Raw genomic sequence first — 21,674 nt, 5'->3', positions numbered from 1 at the left:
GGTATAGCCAGGGTTCAGCATCAGCTCTATCTTGGGTACTGCACTCCCAAGTGCTCATCAAGACGAGTCGGATGACCAAAACGGCGTTTGTCTATGTTGCACCAAACCTGAGGTCCATTAGGTACTGCCAGGGTTCAGCATCAGCTCTATCTTGGGTACTGCTCTCCCAAGTGCTCATCAAGACAAGTCGGATGACCAAAACGACGTGTGTCTATGTTGCACCAAACCTGAGTTCCACTAGGTACAGCCAGGGTTCAGCATCAGCTCTATCTTGGGTACTACTCTCCCAAGTGCTCATCAAGACGAGTCGGATGACCAAAACGGCGTGTTTCTATGTTGCACCAAACCTGAGTTCCATTAGGCACTGCCAGGGTTCAGCATCAGCTCAATCTTGGGTACTGCTCTCCCAAGTGCTCATCAAGATGAGTCGGATGACCAAAACGGCGTGTGTCTATGTTGCACCAAACCTGAGTTCCACTAGGTACTGCCAGGGTTCAGCATCAGCTCTATCTTGGGTACTGCTCTCCCAAGTGCTCATCAAGACGAGTCGGATGACCAAAACGGCGTTTGTCTATGTTGCACCAAACCTGAGTTCCATTAGGTACTGCCAGGGTTCAGCATCAGCTCTATCTTGGGTACTGCTCTCCCAAGTGCTCACCAAGACGAGTCGGATGACCAAAACGGCGTTTGTCTATGTTGCACCAAACCTGAGTTCCACTAGGTACAGCCAAGGTTCAGCATCAGCTCCATCTTGGGTACTGCTCTCCCAAGTGCTCATTGTGACGAGTCGAATAGCCTAAACGGCGTGTGTCTATGTTGCACCAAACCTGAGTTCCACTAGGTACAGCCAGGGTTCAGCATCAGCTCTATCTTGGGTACTGCTCTCCCAAGTGCTCACCAAGACGAGTCGGATGACCAAAACGGCGTTTGTCTATGTTGCACCAAACCTGAGTTCCACTAGGTACAGCCAAGGTTCAGCATCAGCTCCATCTTGGGTACTGCTCTCCCAAGTGCTCATTGTGACGAGTCGAATAGCCTAAACGGCGTGTGTCTATGTTGCACCAAACCTGAGTTCCACTAGGTACAGCCAGGGTTCAGCATCAGCTCCATCTTGGGTACTGCTCTCCCAAGTGCTCATTGTGACGAGTCGAATAGCCTAAACGGCGTGTGTCTATGTTGCACCAAACCTGAGTTCCACTAGGTACAGCCAGGGTTCAGCATCAGCTCTATTTTGGGTACTGCTCTCCTAAGTGCTCACCAAGACGAGTCGGATGACCAAAACGGCGTTTGTCTATGTTGCACCAAACCTGAGTTCCATTAGGTACTGCCAGGGTTCAGCATCAGCTCTATCTTGGGTACTGCTCTCCCAAGTGCTCACCAAGACGAGTCGGATGACCAAAACGGCGTTTGTCTATGTTGCACCAAACCTGAGTTCCACTAGGTACAGCCAAGGTTCAGCATCAGCTCCATCTTGGGTACTGCTCTCCCAAGTGCTCATTGTGACGAGTCGAATAGCCTAAACGGCGTGTGTCTATGTTGCACCAAACCTGAGTTCCACTAGGTACAGCCAGGGTTCAGCATCAGCTCTATTTTGGGTACTGCTCTCCTAAGTGCTCACCAAGACGAGTCGGATGACCAAAACGGCGTTTGTCTATGTTGCACCAAACCTGAGTTCCATTAGGTACTGCCAGGGTTCAGCATCAGCTCTATCTTGGGTACTGCTCTCCCAAGTGCTCACCAAGACGAGTCGGATGACCAAAACGGCGTTTGTCTATGTTGCACCAAACCTGAGTTCCACTAGGTACAGCCAAGGTTCAGCATCAGCTCCATCTTGGGTACTGCTCTCCCAAGTGCTCATTGTGACGAGTCGAATAGCCTAAACGGCGTGTGTCTATGTTGCACCAAACCTGAGTTCCACTAGGTACAGCCAGGGTTCAGCATCAGCTCTATCTTGGGTACTGCTCTCCTAAGTGCTCACCAAGACGAGTCGGATGACCAAAACGGCGTTTGTCTATGTTGCACCAAACCTGAGTTCCACTAGGTACAGCCAAGGTTCAGCATCAGCTCCATCTTGGGTACTGCTCTCCCAAGTGCTCATTGTGACGAGTCGAATAGCCTAAACGGCGTGTGTCTATGTTGCACCAAACCTGAGTTCCACTAGGTACAGCCAGGGTTCAGCATCAGCTCTATCTTGGGTACTGCTCTCCTAAGTGCTCACCAAGACGAGTCGGATGACCAAAACGGCGTTTGTCTATGTTGCACCAAACCTGAGTTCCATTAGGTACTGCCAGGGTTCAGCATGAGCTCTATCTTGGGTACTGCTCTCCCAAGTGCTCACCAAGACGAGTCGGATGACCAAAACGGCGTTTGTCTATGTTGCACCAAACCTGAGTTCCACTAGGTACAGCCAAGGTTCAGCATCAGCTCCATCTTGGGTACTGCTCTCCCAAGTGCTCATTGTGACGAGTCGAATAGCCTAAACGGCGTGTGTCTATGTTGCACCAAACCTGAGTTCCACTAGGTACAGCCAGGGTTCAGCATCAGCTCTATCTTGGGTACTGCTCTCCTAAGTGCTCACCAAGACGAGTCGGATGACCAAAACGGCGTTTGTCTATGTTGCACCAAACCTGAGTTCCACTAGGTACAGCCAAGGTTCAGCATCAGCTCCATCTTGGGTACTGCTCTCCCAAGTGCTCATTGTGACGAGTCGAATAGCCTAAACGGCGTGTGTCTATGTTGCACCAAACCTGAGTTCCACTAGGTACAGCCAGGGTTCAGCATCAGCTCTATCTTGGGTACTGCTCTCCTAAGTGCTCACCAAGACGAGTCGGATGACCAAAACGGCGTTTGTCTATGTTGCACCAAACCTGAGTTCCATTAGGTACTGCCAGGGTTCAGCATGAGCTCTATCTTGGGTACTGCTCTCCCAAGTGCTCACCAAGACGAGTCGGATGACCAAAACGGCGTTTGTCTATGTTGCACCAAACCTGAGTTCCACTAGGTACAGCCAAGGTTCAGCATCAGCTCCATCTTGGGTACTGCTCTCCCAAGTGCTCATTGTGACGAGTCGAATAGCCTAAACGGCGTGTGTCTATGTTGCACCAAACCTGAGTTCCACTAGGTACAGCCAGGGTTCAGCATCAGCTCCATCTTGGGTACTGCTCTCCCAAGTGCTCATTGTGACGAGTCGAATAGCCTAAACGGCGTGTGTCTATGTTGCACCAAACCTGAGTTCCACTAGGTACAGCCAGGGTTCAGCATCAGCTCTATCTTGGGTACTGCTCTCCTAAGTGCTCACCAAGACGAGTCGGATGACCAAAACGGCGTTTGTCTATGTTGCACCAAACCTGAGTTCCATTAGGTACTGCCAGGGTTCAGCATGAGCTCTATCTTGGGTACTGCTCTCCCAAGTGCTCACCAAGACGAGTCGGATGACCAAAACGGCGTTTGTCTATGTTGCACCAAACCTGAGTTCCACTAGGTACAGCCAAGGTTCAGCATCAGCTCCATCTTGGGTACTGCTCTCCCAAGTGCTCATTGTGACGAGTCGAATAGCCTAAACGGCGTGTGTCTATGTTGCACCAAACCTGAGTTCCACTAGGTACAGCCAGGGTTCAGCATCAGCTCTATCTTGGGTACTGCTCTCCTAAGTGCTCACCAAGACGAGTCGGATGACCAAAACGGCGTTTGTCTATGTTGCACCAAACCTGAGTTCCACTAGGTACAGCCAAGGTTCAGCATCAGCTCCATCTTGGGTACTGCTCTCCCAAGTGCTCATTGTGACGAGTCGAATAGCCTAAACGGCGTGTGTCTATGTTGCACCAAACCTGAGTTCCACTAGGTACAGCCAGGGTTCAGCATCAGCTCTATCTTGGGTACTGCTCTCCTAAGTGCTCACCAAGACGAGTCGGATGACCAAAACGGCGTTTGTCTATGTTGCACCAAACCTGAGTTCCATTAGGTACTGCCAGGGTTCAGCATGAGCTCTATCTTGGGTACTGCTCTCCCAAGTGCTCACCAAGACGAGTCGGATGACCAAAACGGCGTTTGTCTATGTTGCACCAAACCTGAGTTCCACTAGGTACAGCCAAGGTTCAGCATCAGCTCCATCTTGGGTACTGCTCTCCCAAGTGCTCATTGTGACGAGTCGAATAGCCTAAACGGCGTGTGTCTATGTTGCACCAAACCTGAGTTCCACTAGGTACAGCCAGGGTTCAGCATCAGCTCCATCTTGGGTACTGCTCTCCCAAGTGCTCATTGTGACGAGTCGAATAGCCTAAACGGCGTGTGTCTATGTTGCACCAAACCTGAGTTCCACTAGGTACAGCCAGGGTTCAGCATCAGCTCTATCTTGGGTACTGCTCTCCTAAGTGCTCACCAAGACGAGTCGGATGACCAAAACGGCGTTTGTCTATGTTGCACCAAACCTGAGTTCCATTAGGTACTGCCAGGGTTCAGCATGAGCTCTATCTTGGGTACTGCTCTCCCAAGTGCTCACCAAGACGAGTCGGATGACCAAAACGGCGTTTGTCTATGTTGCACCAAACCTGAGTTCCACTAGGTACAGCCAAGGTTCAGCATCAGCTCCATCTTGGGTACTGCTCTCCCAAGTGCTCATTGTGACGAGTCGAATAGCCTAAACGGCGTGTGTCTATGTTGCACCAAACCTGAGTTCCACTAGGTACAGCCAGGGTTCAGCATCAGCTCTATCTTGGGTACTGCTCTCCTAAGTGCTCACCAAGACGAGTCGGATGACCAAAACGGCGTTTGTCTATGTTGCACCAAACCTGAGTTCCACTAGGTACAGCCAAGGTTCAGCATCAGCTCCATCTTGGGTACTGCTCTCCCAAGTGCTCATTGTGACGAGTCGAATAGCCTAAACGGCGTGTGTCTATGTTGCACCAAACCTGAGTTCCACTAGGTACAGCCAGGGTTCAGCATCAGCTCTATCTTGGGTACTGCTCTCCTAAGTGCTCACCAAGACGAGTCGGATGACCAAAACGGCGTTTGTCTATGTTGCACCAAACCTGAGTTCCATTAGGTACTGCCAGGGTTCAGCATGAGCTCTATCTTGGGTACTGCTCTCCCAAGTGCTCACCAAGACGAGTCGGATGACCAAAACGGCGTTTGTCTATGTTGCACCAAACCTGAGTTCCACTAGGTACAGCCAAGGTTCAGCATCAGCTCCATCTTGGGTACTGCTCTCCCAAGTGCTCATTGTGACGAGTCGAATAGCCTAAACGGCGTGTGTCTATGTTGCACCAAACCTGAGTTCCACTAGGTACAGCCAGGGTTCAGCATCAGCTCTATCTTGGGTACTGCTCTCCTAAGTGCTCACCAAGACGAGTCGGATGACCAAAACGGCGTTTGTCTATGTTGCACCAAACCTGAGTTCCACTAGGTACAGCCAAGGTTCAGCATCAGCTCCATCTTGGGTACTGCTCTCCCAAGTGCTCATTGTGACGAGTCGAATAGCCTAAACGGCGTGTGTCTATGTTGCACCAAACCTGAGTTCCACTAGGTACAGCCAGGGTTCAGCATCAGCTCTATCTTGGGTACTGCTCTCCTAAGTGCTCACCAAGACGAGTCGGATGACCAAAACGGCGTTTGTCTATGTTGCACCAAACCTGAGTTCCATTAGGTACTGCCAGGGTTCAGCATGAGCTCTATCTTGGGTACTGCTCTCCCAAGTGCTCACCAAGACGAGTCGGATGACCAAAACGGCGTTTGTCTATGTTGCACCAAACCTGAGTTCCACTAGGTACAGCCAAGGTTCAGCATCAGCTCCATCTTGGGTACTGCTCTCCCAAGTGCTCATTGTGACGAGTCGAATAGCCTAAACGGCGTGTGTCTATGTTGCACCAAACCTGAGTTCCACTAGGTACAGCCAGGGTTCAGCATCAGCTCCATCTTGGGTACTGCTCTCCCAAGTGCTCATTGTGACGAGTCGAATAGCCTAAACGGCGTGTGTCTATGTTGCACCAAACCTGAGTTCCACTAGGTACAGCCAGGGTTCAGCATCAGCTCTATCTTGGGTACTGCTCTCCTAAGTGCTCACCAAGACGAGTCGGATGACCAAAACGGCGTTTGTCTATGTTGCACCAAACCTGAGTTCCATTAGGTACTGCCAGGGTTCAGCATGAGCTCTATCTTGGGTACTGCTCTCCCAAGTGCTCACCAAGACGAGTCGGATGACCAAAACGGCGTTTGTCTATGTTGCACCAAACCTGAGTTCCACTAGGTACAGCCAAGGTTCAGCATCAGCTCCATCTTGGGTACTGCTCTCCCAAGTGCTCATTGTGACGAGTCGAATAGCCTAAACGGCGTGTGTCTATGTTGCACCAAACCTGAGTTCCACTAGGTACAGCCAGGGTTCAGCATCAGCTCTATCTTGGGTACTGCTCTCCTAAGTGCTCACCAAGACGAGTCGGATGACCAAAACGGCGTTTGTCTATGTTGCACCAAACCTGAGTTCCACTAGGTACAGCCAAGGTTCAGCATCAGCTCCATCTTGGGTACTGCTCTCCCAAGTGCTCATTGTGACGAGTCGAATAGCCTAAACGGCGTGTGTCTATGTTGCACCAAACCTGAGTTCCACTAGGTACAGCCAGGGTTCAGCATCAGCTCTATCTTGGGTACTGCTCTCCTAAGTGCTCACCAAGACGAGTCGGATGACCAAAACGGCGTTTGTCTATGTTGCACCAAACCTGAGTTCCATTAGGTACTGCCAGGGTTCAGCATGAGCTCTATCTTGGGTACTGCTCTCCCAAGTGCTCACCAAGACGAGTCGGATGACCAAAACGGCGTTTGTCTATGTTGCACCAAACCTGAGTTCCACTAGGTACAGCCAAGGTTCAGCATCAGCTCCATCTTGGGTACTGCTCTCCCAAGTGCTCATTGTGACGAGTCGAATAGCCTAAACGGCGTGTGTCTATGTTGCACCAAACCTGAGTTCCACTAGGTACAGCCAGGGTTCAGCATCAGCTCCATCTTGGGTACTGCTCTCCCAAGTGCTCATTGTGACGAGTCGAATAGCCTAAACGGCGTGTGTCTATGTTGCACCAAACCTGAGTTCCACTAGGTACAGCCAGGGTTCAGCATCAGCTCTATCTTGGGTACTGCTCTCCTAAGTGCTCACCAAGACGAGTCGGATGACCAAAACGGCGTTTGTCTATGTTGCACCAAACCTGAGTTCCACTAGGTACAGCCAAGGTTCAGCATCAGCTCCATCTTGGGTACTGCTCTCCCAAGTGCTCATTGTGACGAGTCGAATAGCCTAAACGGCGTGTGTCTATGTTGCACCAAACCTGAGTTCCACTAGGTACAGCCAGGGTTCAGCATCAGCTCTATCTTGGGTACTGCTCTCCTAAGTGCTCACCAAGACGAGTCGGATGACCAAAACGGCGTTTGTCTATGTTGCACCAAACCTGAGTTCCATTAGGTACTGCCAGGGTTCAGCATGAGCTCTATCTTGGGTACTGCTCTCCCAAGTGCTCACCAAGACGAGTCGGATGACCAAAACGGCGTTTGTCTATGTTGCACCAAACCTGAGTTCCACTAGGTACAGCCAAGGTTCAGCATCAGCTCCATCTTGGGTACTGCTCTCCCAAGTGCTCATTGTGACGAGTCGAATAGCCTAAACGGCGTGTGTCTATGTTGCACCAAACCTGAGTTCCACTAGGTACAGCCAGGGTTCAGCATCAGCTCTATCTTGGGTACTGCTCTCCTAAGTGCTCACCAAGACGAGTCGGATGACCAAAACGGCGTTTGTCTATGTTGCACCAAACCTGAGTTCCACTAGGTACAGCCAAGGTTCAGCATCAGCTCCATCTTGGGTACTGCTCTCCCAAGTGCTCATTGTGACGAGTCGAATAGCCTAAACGGCGTGTGTCTATGTTGCACCAAACCTGAGTTCCACTAGGTACAGCCAGGGTTCAGCATCAGCTCTATCTTGGGTACTGCTCTCCTAAGTGCTCACCAAGACGAGTCGGATGACCAAAACGGCGTTTGTCTATGTTGCACCAAACCTGAGTTCCATTAGGTACTGCCAGGGTTCAGCATGAGCTCTATCTTGGGTACTGCTCTCCCAAGTGCTCACCCAGACGAGTCGGATGACCAAAACGGCGTTTGTCTATGTTGCACCAAACCTGAGTTCCACTAGGTACAGCCAAGGTTCAGCATCAGCTCCATCTTGGGTACTGCTCTCCCAAGTGCTCATTGTGACGAGTCGAATAGCCTAAACGGCGTGTGTCTATGTTGCACCAAACCTGAGTTCCACTAGGTACAGCCAGGGTTCAGCATCAGCTCCATCTTGGGTACTGCTCTCCCAAGTGCTCATTGTGACGAGTCGAATAGCCTAAACGGCGTGTGTCTATGTTGCACCAAACCTGAGTTCCACTAGGTACAGCCAGGGTTCAGCATCAGCTCTATCTTGGGTACTGCTCTCCTAAGTGCTCACCAAGACGAGTCGGATGACCAAAACGGCGTTTGTCTATGTTGCACCAAACCTGAGTTCCATTAGGTACTGCCAGGGTTCAGCATGAGCTCTATCTTGGGTACTGCTCTCCCAAGTGCTCACCAAGACGAGTCGGATGACCAAAACGGCGTTTGTCTATGTTGCACCAAACCTGAGTTCCACTAGGTACAGCCAAGGTTCAGCATCAGCTCCATCTTGGGTACTGCTCTCCCAAGTGCTCATTGTGACGAGTCGAATAGCCTAAACGGCGTGTGTCTATGTTGCACCAAACCTGAGTTCCACTAGGTACAGCCAGGGTTCAGCATCAGCTCTATCTTGGGTACTGCTCTCCTAAGTGCTCACCAAGACGAGTCGGATGACCAAAACGGCGTTTGTCTATGTTGCACCAAACCTGAGTTCCACTAGGTACAGCCAAGGTTCAGCATCAGCTCCATCTTGGGTACTGCTCTCCCAAGTGCTCATTGTGACGAGTCGAATAGCCTAAACGGCGTGTGTCTATGTTGCACCAAACCTGAGTTCCACTAGGTACAGCCAGGGTTCAGCATCAGCTCTATCTTGGGTACTGCTCTCCTAAGTGCTCACCAAGACGAGTCGGATGACCAAAACGGCGTTTGTCTATGTTGCACCAAACCTGAGTTCCATTAGGTACTGCCAGGGTTCAGCATGAGCTCTATCTTGGGTACTGCTCTCCCAAGTGCTCACCAAGACGAGTCGGATGACCAAAACGGCGTTTGTCTATGTTGCACCAAACCTGAGTTCCACTAGGTACAGCCAAGGTTCAGCATCAGCTCCATCTTGGGTACTGCTCTCCCAAGTGCTCATTGTGACGAGTCGAATAGCCTAAACGGCGTGTGTCTATGTTGCACCAAACCTGAGTTCCACTAGGTACAGCCAGGGTTCAGCATCAGCTCCATCTTGGGTACTGCTCTCCCAAGTGCTCATTGTGACGAGTCGAATAGCCTAAACGGCGTGTGTCTATGTTGCACCAAACCTGAGTTCCACTAGGTACAGCCAGGGTTCAGCATCAGCTCTATCTTGGGTACTGCTCTCCTAAGTGCTCACCAAGACGAGTCGGATGACCAAAACGGCGTTTGTCTATGTTGCACCAAACCTGAGTTCCATTAGGTACTGCCAGGGTTCAGCATGAGCTCTATCTTGGGTACTGCTCTCCCAAGTGCTCACCAAGACGAGTCGGATGACCAAAACGGCGTTTGTCTATGTTGCACCAAACCTGAGTTCCACTAGGTACAGCCAAGGTTCAGCATCAGCTCCATCTTGGGTACTGCTCTCCCAAGTGCTCATTGTGACGAGTCGAATAGCCTAAACGGCGTGTGTCTATGTTGCACCAAACCTGAGTTCCACTAGGTACAGCCAGGGTTCAGCATCAGCTCTATCTTGGGTACTGCTCTCCTAAGTGCTCACCAAGACGAGTCGGATGACCAAAACGGCGTTTGTCTATGTTGCATCAAACCTGAGTTCCACTAGGTACAGCCAAGGTTCAGCATCAGCTCCATCTTGGGTACTGCTCTCCCAAGTGCTCATTGTGACGAGTCGAATAGCCTAAACGGCGTGTGTCTATGTTGCACCAAACCTGAGTTCCACTAGGTACAGCCAGGGTTCAGCATCAGCTCTATCTTGGGTACTGCTCTCCTAAGTGCTCACCAAGACGAGTCGGATGACCAAAACGGCGTTTGTCTATGTTGCACCAAACCTGAGTTCCATTAGGTACTGCCAGGGTTCAGCATGAGCTCTATCTTGGGTACTGCTCTCCCAAGTGCTCACCAAGACGAGTCGGATGACCAAAACGGCGTTTGTCTATGTTGCACCAAACCTGAGTTCCACTAGGTACAGCCAAGGTTCAGCATCAGCTCCATCTTGGGTACTGCTCTCCCAAGTGCTCATTGTGACGAGTCGAATAGCCTAAACGGCGTGTGTCTATGTTGCACCAAACCTGAGTTCCACTAGGTACAGCCAGGGTTCAGCATCAGCTCCATCTTGGGTACTGCTCTCCCAAGTGCTCATTGTGACGAGTCGAATAGCCTAAACGGCGTGTGTGTATGTTGCACCAAACCTGAATTCCACTAGGTACACCCAGGGTTCAGCATCAGCTCTATCTTGGGTACTGGTCTCCCAAGTGCTCATCAAGACGAGTCGGATGACCAAACGGCGTGTTTCTATGTTGCACCAAACCTGAGGTCCACTAGCTAGATAAAAATTACGGGCGCCTTTATAAAATTACGATATATTTTTGTTAATTGATAATTATCAATAATATTTTTAATTGTCATTAAAAATTGATTTAATTTTTAATGGTTTGTGAAGCATTAACCATTAATTCTTTTTAATTTTTAATGGTTCGAAATAAATTAATATTAATGCAAATTGATGTTAATGCGAATTGACAATTAATTTTCCTTCAATGGTTAATGGTTAATTCGAATTAACCTTTTCAATGGTTAATTTTTAATGGTAATTGGGATTAACGTTCGGCCAACACTGCCGCCAGCTCTTCGGTCACCAGTTACGTCAACAAGCTCGTACCATGAGTCATTGACAGTGTCGTACTCGCATATTAGTGCGAGCGAGATGTATTGAAAGTAAATTACGTTCTTGATAGCGTATATGTCAGTGCCAAACTGGTGGTAGCCACTCAGTACCAGTCATTCAATTAGATCAAGCATTTTTGCCGAATCTGAAACGGACGCTTTGCTCGTCTCGGCCAATAACGTATTGCATGAACAAATTAAGCTTAATTTTCATATCAGGTGAAGTATACTCGTAACGTGCGACAGAGACAGCGAGGATTATGTCACGTGTCCGCTGATATGCGCATATCATGTGAAGCTGCACATTCCGACACAGTCCCCGGGTAGGACAGTAGAGACACACGTTTTGTTTTATCATATCAAAAATAATAATGAAGAGAGATAAACATAGAGAAAACCTGAGAAAAGCGAGCGGGAGAGAAACTGAAAATAATTTATTGGAATATTGTGGTTATTTTAGACAATGATTTGTGTAATAAATAAAAACGTACCAATAAACATAGACCATTGATGTAGGTAGGTACACATATTTAGCTGCAAAGGGTATTCTCACTTTTATGAATGGAATTTATGTCAACTGGGTATGCACTTTTGCAGCTCGCTGTACAATGCTCTTCTAGCGTTAAAATTGTAGATTTTAATCGGAATACGACCGTCAGCTAACTTGTATGCGATTTTAGTTAAATAGTTTAAACACCTAAATAAGTAAAATAGCCTACAACAGTATGTAAAGAGAGGAGCCTATTTCTGCCAACAAACTGTTATACAGTTTGGCGGAGGTTGTACCTATGTAAGAATATGCTGTTTCTCTGAATAAATGGTTTCTTTTTTGTGTTTTTATAGTTTCATAAATCTATTACAATATACATAATACCTAACTTAATAACTCTTACCTCACGACCATAGATCAACCTGGCTAAAACCTCGGAAAAAAGATAAAATAATGAAAAATCGCGTTAGATCCATTAAGAACATTAATTAAATCTATTACAAATCTAGACTACTGGGTCCACGTATTTCTTTATGAATAAACATAGTAATAACTTCAAATTAAACAAAAATGGAAATAGTATTAAAATTATTATAAAAAACATACCCCTCTGGGCCTCTGTTAATAATGCGGAGCGCAGCAAAAGCGAAGCGTCTCCATTCTAGTTTAGACGAAATTATTATAACTATCTTCCCCTATACTGTTCCATATAGTAACTGTGTGCAGGTGCACGAAACAATTTGCGTATGCTAATGCGGCGATGACCCGGCTGCTCCGTATTGATTTACGAGACGTATCGTACGTATACGTACGTTACGTGTACGTATGGACTGTGTTTAATGGCCGGTATGTAATGTCTGGTTCAAATATTAATATATAATTACACACACATAGGTCTGTGGGAGTGAAGAAATATGACGAATGGCAGGAAAACTTACACATCGAAAACCAGTGTGGCTATCACCAGTTTGGCACTGATATAAACGCTATCGAGAACGTAACTTATTTTCTAGCATCTCGCTCGTACTCGCATATCAGTGCGAACGAGATATAATAGAAAGTAAATTACGTAGACGTTAGCGTACGAGTATATGTCAGTTTTAACAATGTCAGTGACTCATGGCACGGGTATAGTACCTACCTATCAAATAAAATAATTTTTCACCCCTAAAACTTCAGGTAGGCACAATTTTGATATGCCAGTGCTTATTTTTAAAATAATACTAGGTTCGCTTACTAGGCAGTAAAGCCCGTACCCTGAGTCACTGACAGTGTCAAAACTGACATATACGCTAACCTATCGAGAACGTAATTTACTTTCTATACATCTCGCTCGCATTAATATGCGAGTAGGAGCGAGATGCATAGAAAGTAAATTACGTTCTCGATGGAGTTTATGTCAGTGCCAAAGTGGTGGTAGCCACATAGGCAAGAATGATTATAATCATATTCCCATAGTATACCTAAGCTCCATACTTGACGGCCTTGACGCAGCACTTGGCATGAAAACTAAGGCTGGTCATGATTAAAGAAATTATTTAACTTTTTTAGCTAAGAAAGGGCTAAAGTCCACAACCTAGGCGATCTAAATGCAAATCAAACCGCACTCGAGAAATCTAACTTGCCAGTAGAAAAAGATTAAACTTCATTTATATGGGAGACCGAGGTGAGTTAAAACAGAGGTAAGTTGAAACAACGTAAATTTTGAGACAATTATTATTATAACCGAGTCAAAAGACACAAAAGAAATTTTGCTGTCAAAACAATACAACCTAATTAAGTTTTCTTTCACCCAAGTTTTATACCAGTTGAAGTAAAATGCCTAAATTTCTAGTAAATAGGTAAGTCTTATTCTATTTAATTAGTTGGTTAAAGGGTTTTGTGGCAGTGGCATTTTTACATAAGATTAGGTACACCAAAGTCAAAAGAAAACAAAAAATAAATCAAACGCTAAAGTAATTATTAGCTATACTTACTTACCTAACCAAGCTACAACTAGATACTTGTTGCCACAGCTCATAAAATTAATTATAATAACTTGACCATACGACAAATGGTTATAAATATGTATATCTAAACATTTCTGTATTACAAGCCAGTATTATAAAATTCAAATATCCCTTATCATTTACCAAACGATATACACATCAAAGGAAAATTGACAATTCTTCGAAACATACATCCATATTTGTTTAGCGAACTGCCTTCAAGTTGTTCAACGGGCACTTACACGACATGAGACCTGCCATGACAATAAACGGTAAAAACAGCGAAAGCTACAACACTAGTGGCTAGTGATGTGCCGGTTTAGCCGAGGAAATAATTTGCAGTGTTATTAAGCCGAAAAAAATAATGGTCAAAAACAGCGAAAGCTACAGCACTAGTGGCTACTCATGTGATAGTTTGGTTGGCGAAATATTTCACAGTGTTAATAAGCCGAAAAAAAATATGACAATAAATGGTAAAAAAACAGCGGAAGCTACAACACTAGTGGCTAGTGATGTGCTCGTTTAGCCGAGAAAATAATTCGCAGTGTTATTAAGCCGAAAAAAATAATGGTAAAAAACAGCGAAAGCTACAGCACTAGTGGCTAGTCATGTGATAGTTTGGCCGACGAAATATTTCGCAGTGTAATTTAGCCGAATGAATGTATGACAATAAACGGTAAAATCAGCGGAAGGTACAACACTAGTGGCTAGTGATGTGCTGGTTTAGCCGAGAAAATAATTCGCAGTGTTATTAAGCCGAAAAAAAATAATGGTAAAAAACAGCGAAAGCTACAGCACTAGTGGCTAGTCAGTCATGTGATAGTTTGGCCGACAAAATATTTCGCAGTGTGATTCAGCCGAAATAATTTATGACAATAAACGGTAAAAAACAGCGGAAGCTATGACACTAGTGGCTAGTGATGTGATAGTTTGGCCGACGAAATATTTTGCAGTGTGATTTAGCCGTAAGGACTAAAACACGAACATGCCGCCAAAAAAGTCAAACATATCCCATACAATCGAAATTACGCTCCCATTTAAAAATGACACTTAAAATTGGTATGAAATTTTTTAATTTACAATACAATACAAATACTCTTTATTGCACACCTCAATAAAAGAAAACAATACAAAAAGAAAACAAAAACACAAGCAGAGGTAAACAACAGGCGGATTTACTTGTAACAGTTGTAACTACAGTGGAAACTGGATAAGTGGAACCTGGGTTAGTGGAAAACCTCTTTAAGTGGACCCAAGTTCTCGGTTCCAGTCCCTTGGCAACGAATTACCTCTATAAGTGGAATTTTGGGACCTCTATAAGCGGAATCCATTTTTTCGAAAATTTCTTATTTTTACCTCTGTAACTGGAAGCAGCCGTCTCCGAAACCTCTATGAGTGGAATAGCTCGGCGTTATAAAATTTGTATTTTTAATAAACCGTCACAAGGAGGGTAGTTTGTTTCGTTAACATTATGGTTCGTGTTTTAACTACGTATTTTGTATGAGATCACACATCGTTCAGTTTGGTTCTTTTAGCCGTGTGGTAAAAAGTGACTCAGGTCAACAAACCAAAATGACGGATTTTTTTCATTAAAGTACAATCGGTACATTGATTTATTTAACCACAATGGTTTCTCTTGCAATAAATAAATATTAGGAGTGATTTTGTTTCATTGATTTTGTTTTTGAAATGTTGAAAATTGTATTATTTAAGTCTTGATCTTTTATTAGACCATACTATACGCGACCTCTATAAGCGACATTACTAGCATCCACAACCTCTGTTAGCGAGAGCCTCTGTAAGTGAGAAAACGTTTTATTTGAACCTGGTTAAGTGGAAAACTGGATAAATGGAAAACCTGGATAAGCGGAACTAAACAGCCGGTCCCTTGCGATTCCACTTATCCAGTTTCCACTGTATTCGATTAGATTAATATTGTCAGGTGTTCAATCCTAGATAGCGACATATAGTCATTTGAGTTATTTCTTAATAAATAAATATTAACACAAGTTTTCATGATTACCTAAGAAAAGGTCAAAAATATTCGGCCAAATTCGAATAAATCCGGTTTGGCCGAAAAAAATTACAATATACGAACAAGTTCCTTACCATTTTTGTTCAACATTTTGAATGTAAAAATAAAACAGTGTTAAGAATATTAGTATACTACATAAAAAAATATAACTTAGAATTTTAACTCCTGATTTCCAATTTTCAGCATCGAAGTTCGGCTTTAAAAGTATAACTATTTTAAGCAATTTTGGACGAGCATTTGGCCGAATAGAATTGGCGAAATACGAGCCAGTTCCTGTCCACCGTGCCGTCCACACCGCGCAAACATTCTGTGCGAAACATTCATTTTTATTGCCTGCATTGTTCGGATAATTTAAAGTTTGACCGCCGTTGGCGAAAACTTCTAGTTTACTTTATTATCAACTGGAAAATGTCTAGTCGGTGTGAAATTTTAGAATTTTTGAAATCTGCGGTAGAGGTTGTTGTATTTGCGACCGCAAGCGTCTCTATTTCAGCTATACTTTTTGAATTAGTGCCATCATCTCATTTACCTAATTTTATTATCTTAAAGGAGCAAAGCTCATTCCCATTTCTTAGATACATGATACACCAAGAATAATCGAGCATCTCGTCCGTTTCTTCCCAGCCAGCCTATTATGGATAGCTTTATCCATCTTTATCCACGTGATAAAATAACTGTCACTGTTTAACACCGTGGGAAAGAAAGTGACGGACACCGTTTTATCACGCTGTCACGTAGACAAGAACGACCATCATATCCGTACTGAACGCGCAGAATGTGGTATAAATGGAGTAAAATTTTGGAAAAAATTGGCAACTTCGCATAGGTATTTGTTTAATAATCGCAATTGCCAAAATAAAAAATCCTTTGTTTATAGTTTGTCAAACGACTGTCTCGTTTCAAACATAGACAGAAATAATTATACTATCTTTGTCTTACACTAGTACTAGCACCCAAAAGAAAAGGATGAGTATAGTTTTCCTGGTTCTTACTGACTGAAATATTGTGAAATTTTCCTGAAATTTCTAGTTTTTTTCGAATTATTTGTAAACTTACCGCGACAATGTAGTGCAAGATCAAGCTATCGCTTCATTTTTAAGAACCTTGCTAAAGTTTCATACTAAAAAGAACTTCTCTCAAAGAATTTCACCTCACAACGAGCTCCCACTTTTAAATTCCCAAACTACTGCGAAACATCATCCCTAAGTTATGTTAAAAAAATCCATCAAATTACAAAGTCGAACCACGGAAAATCTGGTAGTATGTTATCAATTTCAAGGAAAGTTTGCTCGGACGCGCCAGTTCATGCTAATAACTTTAGCCACGACTTGGAAAAAGAGCTTATAATACTAGTAAACTAGTGTTACATACGCCTTTATTTACATAGAGTGTAGACGCATGGTCTCAATAGAAAAAGGGCGTATAATTCTAGTAAATTAGAGTTACATACGCTCTTTTTGTATAGAATGGAGCTCCCATCTCAACCCGGCTTAAGTAAAACAAAGTGCATTTGACTTCGCTCCGAGTTGGCAAGTTAAAAAGGGTGCGGTTAATTATAAGAATTTGGAATATTGATTGGAATTTCCTCGGTTTGCTTGAGCTTTTAAGATTTTACGTTGGTAGGAGCATTCGATAGCTGTTTTTAGAGTTCCGTAGCTAAAGAGTGCTAACTGGAATGCTCATTGCTCAAAGATGTGTGTATAGTTCTCTATCTTTAGAGCGGTAACGTAGATATCATTATACACTCTTGAAGCCATATACTGATTTTAATTTCTTATTCTATAATTGTGAAGGTTTGGGATTAAGAACTACACCAGCATGAATTTTTTTTGGACCAAAAATATCACTGTTGACAAATCAAATCCATAATATCCATATCCAAATTGTTTACACAAGCGTTAGTTTTTACACAAGCTACTACCGAATACGACTTACTCGACATTCAAGCATGCTACTTCTACAAATGATGAAAAAAATAAATCAATTTGTCAATGTTTGTAAATTCAAATTGACCCCGGGCAGTAAGTACCCAACAAACAATTAGGCGACAATTAGCACTTATTTTATCACCTAAAGACATAAAACGGCTGTAGAATAGCTACATATTCTAAGCTTACAGGCTCTGGTGACATTAAGGTCTTTAAGAGGTCCATGTATAGCTTTAAGATCCACAGTAGCCGGTTTGGCCGCTATAATGCATCTTAAGCAGCTAGTGTTATAGCTCAAAGTGAATTCTACCACCTTAACATCTATATGAGTAATAAGCAGCTGCAAATTTCACTTAAGGGTCTAAATAGGCAATAAAAAGTCTTTTATAGCTCCGTGTATCGCAATCGCTACTTAACTCTCTTGTATCACTTACAGTCGAAAAGAGAAGTTATGAGTCACTATTATAGGTCATGTAGTCGCAGACGAGCGTTATTCAATACCTTAGTACATCTTATACTGTTATTAGCATGGTCTAATAAAACATGGTCTTCTCTTCCCAGAGTGTCACTTGCCTACGTCACAATAACATTGCCACTTTATTTCAACATAACATGTTACATGGGTACATTATATTTATGGTTAATAAGTTAATTTATTTCTTTATAATTTAATAATTTTCATTTATATGTATTTTATCTTAAATTTTACAATAACACGTCATTTTTAATTATTCGTTAGCAATATCTTCCGATTCACGAAAGAAATTTCAGACGTTCGGGTAATTCTGTTTACACTACTGGCAACACAGGATAGCGCTGTCACATTTGACAATCCGCCATTTTGTCCCTGACCGACCGTCCTTGTCGAACGCGTGTTAATTGTTATTTCCTTCTCGCTCAGTGTCAGCAGTCGCAGTGTTTTCCAAACTTTTCACGTCGTAAGCTTCGTAATTAATGTTTTGTTACGAAAATGGTTGGCTGCTCTATTCGGAACTGTAAGAGTAGGAGTGAAAAGTGCAGTATAGATTTGTTTTATTTTACTATGTTTCTACATGAATAACTTAAAATTAATGCCGTTAAAATAATTTTCACTGTTGGTTAAAATTCTCCCACATTTTAAAGTTTGAGAACCTGTAAACAGCATGATGACGTAGGCAAGTGCCAGTTAGGTCATTTGCGAATCTCGGAAGAGAGTACCAGGCGGAGTATATTATTATACCATGGTTATTAGAGTCTTACTTACAACCTAAGGCTATAGCGCCATGTTAAGATGACCGATGAATCAATAAGCAAAAGAAAAACTATTAATTAGAACGTAAATACTTAATAAAAATCGATACTTTTACTCAATATTGACCTAATGTTAGTATTGTTATATTTAAAACCGGACTTCACGTATATTGTGTAATTTTTCGAAAATTAAATACGGTGGACCACAAATAAAAAAATATTATATTCAGATAAATATGCAAAGGATCAGAGGCCCTTTAAAATTTTGTTAGCAATACATATAGTTATTGACAGTGTAATTAAATTCGCCATCATAAATCCGCAGATAAAGCCGGCTATCGAATCAGTGAACTAAAATAATTATATGCTTTTATTTATCCGCCATTACATTTCACTTCAAGCTGTCACAGTGCAAGCTTACGAATAATAATACAAAATGGAAACATTGCAACCAAAGCAGATATGGGCTAAGGAAAAAATGCGCAATTACCTTCTTGGGTGTTACAAATATTGACTTTGAATGCTAATATACCATCTAAAGCTGAAAATATCATCTATGTGGCCCTACACTACTACTCAAATAGTTAGTAGTCGCTTATTTGGCACCCTTTTAAACCCTAAGTACTTAATCAACGCTATTACAGCACTACTTTAGCGCTCTTCTACCTCTTATTTCTCTATTGTAGCGCCGTTTTGCAACCTCAGGTGTTAAAATTTGTGCCCAATCCGGGGATATTACGGGGTTATAGCCGGCTAAACTCCTATTTTTAGAACATCAATAGAACCAAAGGAGCGATCGAACGGTTATATAGATCTCTTTTACCTCTTATATTTAGCGCCTAGTGTTAGTTGGGTTGGTAATGAAGCTAATCTAAGCCCCTGAAATTGAACAGTAATGGTAGGGAAACCTGCTGTGCATCAATAAATCAATCATAATAATCGCATTGAAATATCACAGAGAACCCGTGTTTTGCGCCATGAGTTGTTGTTTTGACAAAAAAACATAGAAGCGGAGCGTGAATCTCGAGACCTAAAGACCTAAAAGCGTAAGTGCCATGCATCTTACGTCGCTTACGACGTTTTGGTCGCGTGGTACAGGTTGTGATTGCGACAATTTCATTGTTTGGTATGGCTTCTCTATAGTAATAATAACTCAATGAAAAATGGACGAGTATGTAGATATCCGAGTGCTCGTCACAGCTCATGTAGGATATGCACCGTGATTACCTTTTTTTAGAATAAGAATAAGAATAAGAATAATTTATTTATAATAAAATAGGTAGGCAATCACAAAGGTGTCCGGTAAGCACCAAACTAGGCTTTTGTGTTATTTTCGAGCACCGAAAACCAAAGGTAATCACGATCCATATCCCAGTATAAAGTGTCATTCAATAGAACATGCTAACTGTGTAAACAAACCGCCATACTAAAATTGACACTGAATGTCAAATTACTAGTAACTTTTGTTTACATAGTTAGCAAGTTCTATTGAATGACACTTTAGTAAAAGGCGGCAAATTTGAAAAATCGCGGGTTAGCAACACTGTGTTCGAATAATTTCAAAATCGCGTGTCATCTGTGTGTTATCTGTGGAATGTGGATCGTGAATGACAGCCATCATGTTATTGTTTACATTCTGAATCGTTTCTATTTCAAGAGAAATTTCTGCTGTCACCATTAAATACCAAGATTATGCATGACCTCAAGCAAAGCTAAGGTGCCTACAATGTACAATCATGCTCGTTGACGGTAAACATTACTAAAATTTGAGGTTATGATAATTCACTCGAACTGACGTATGAAGGGCGAAAAATAAACACGTTTTGGTTCGATGTACATTGCTGCTTTTCTTAGCGCAATTCTTCTCTTTGAGTGTTACATGGTGTTACCCTACTTTAATTTGCAGTACATTGCTACTGACAAGATTTGCTTGACGCACTATAATGTCTATTCAACAATGTCACACATCTTAGGTATCCACATCATCAGGAACGCTTTATCCATGTTTGCACCACAATTTAAAAACGATTCGTAACAAAAAAACACCTAACAAGTGTTCCTTGCAAACCTCGATTATTAAATCCTCATCACTGGCAAGCTAATTTGTATTTTATCATAAACCGACAAGCCATTAAATGCACTTTAGGTACCTATCCTTTGTGTTCGATTTAACAGTCTCAGACGCATTAGCGCGCTTGTAACAATCAAGTATTATTAATGAGCTTTTGTTAACTTAAGAACGTGTGGAGAGCCAGACAGAATAATATATTCACTTTTTGAAAATCGCGCAGATTTTGTCCTTAACGAAAGAACGAGTATTTTGGCTCAACGTTCGATTAAAAAGCACCGTGGCGATCAAAAGGCTAGTTATTGGCTTCAGCTTAACAAAAAAGTCGTTCTATTTATTTCTTTTTCTCTCTCTTTTTCATCTTTTTATATTTTTATGTACATATATATCAACAGTCTGACTTTAAATTAGGTATGTTTATTTACTTGACAGTTATAGTATATAATATGATTTAAAGTATATACTACACACATATTTTAAGGTGCTGTAAATATTTACTTAAGTCTATAATTTTAAGCACTTTATATTTATGCCTTTAAGGCATATTGTGTTCATTTAATAGGAAATGATTTATTCTGTCATCCGTCACTGGTTTCTATAAATTGCCACTAGTAGCCACAAAACGAATCCAGAACGTCTCGCCATCGCCTTTTCGAACTGTTATCTAATATTGTATTATTATCATACAGAATATTAATAACTAGGTAAAGCAAAAACTGTGGATATTCAAATAAACTCCCATTTTTCTGGACTCGCAACAAAAAACTGCGCGTTTCTGTCTTAACAAAAAGGCTGTGCTCTCTATCCATTACAAGTAGTTTTTAATTAACCGCCGGAAACTGGCCACGTACGATTGTTTCCGAACAAAGATGGCATACGCTAATTTATGTGAGGTGCTCCCAATTTGACTTTT

This window comes from Cydia amplana, chromosome 16 (genome assembly GCF_948474715.1).
Source record: "Cydia amplana chromosome 16, ilCydAmpl1.1, whole genome shotgun sequence".
NCBI classification, from domain to species: domain Eukaryota; kingdom Metazoa; phylum Arthropoda; class Insecta; order Lepidoptera; family Tortricidae; genus Cydia; species Cydia amplana.
This window is presented reverse-complemented; position numbering follows the sequence as displayed.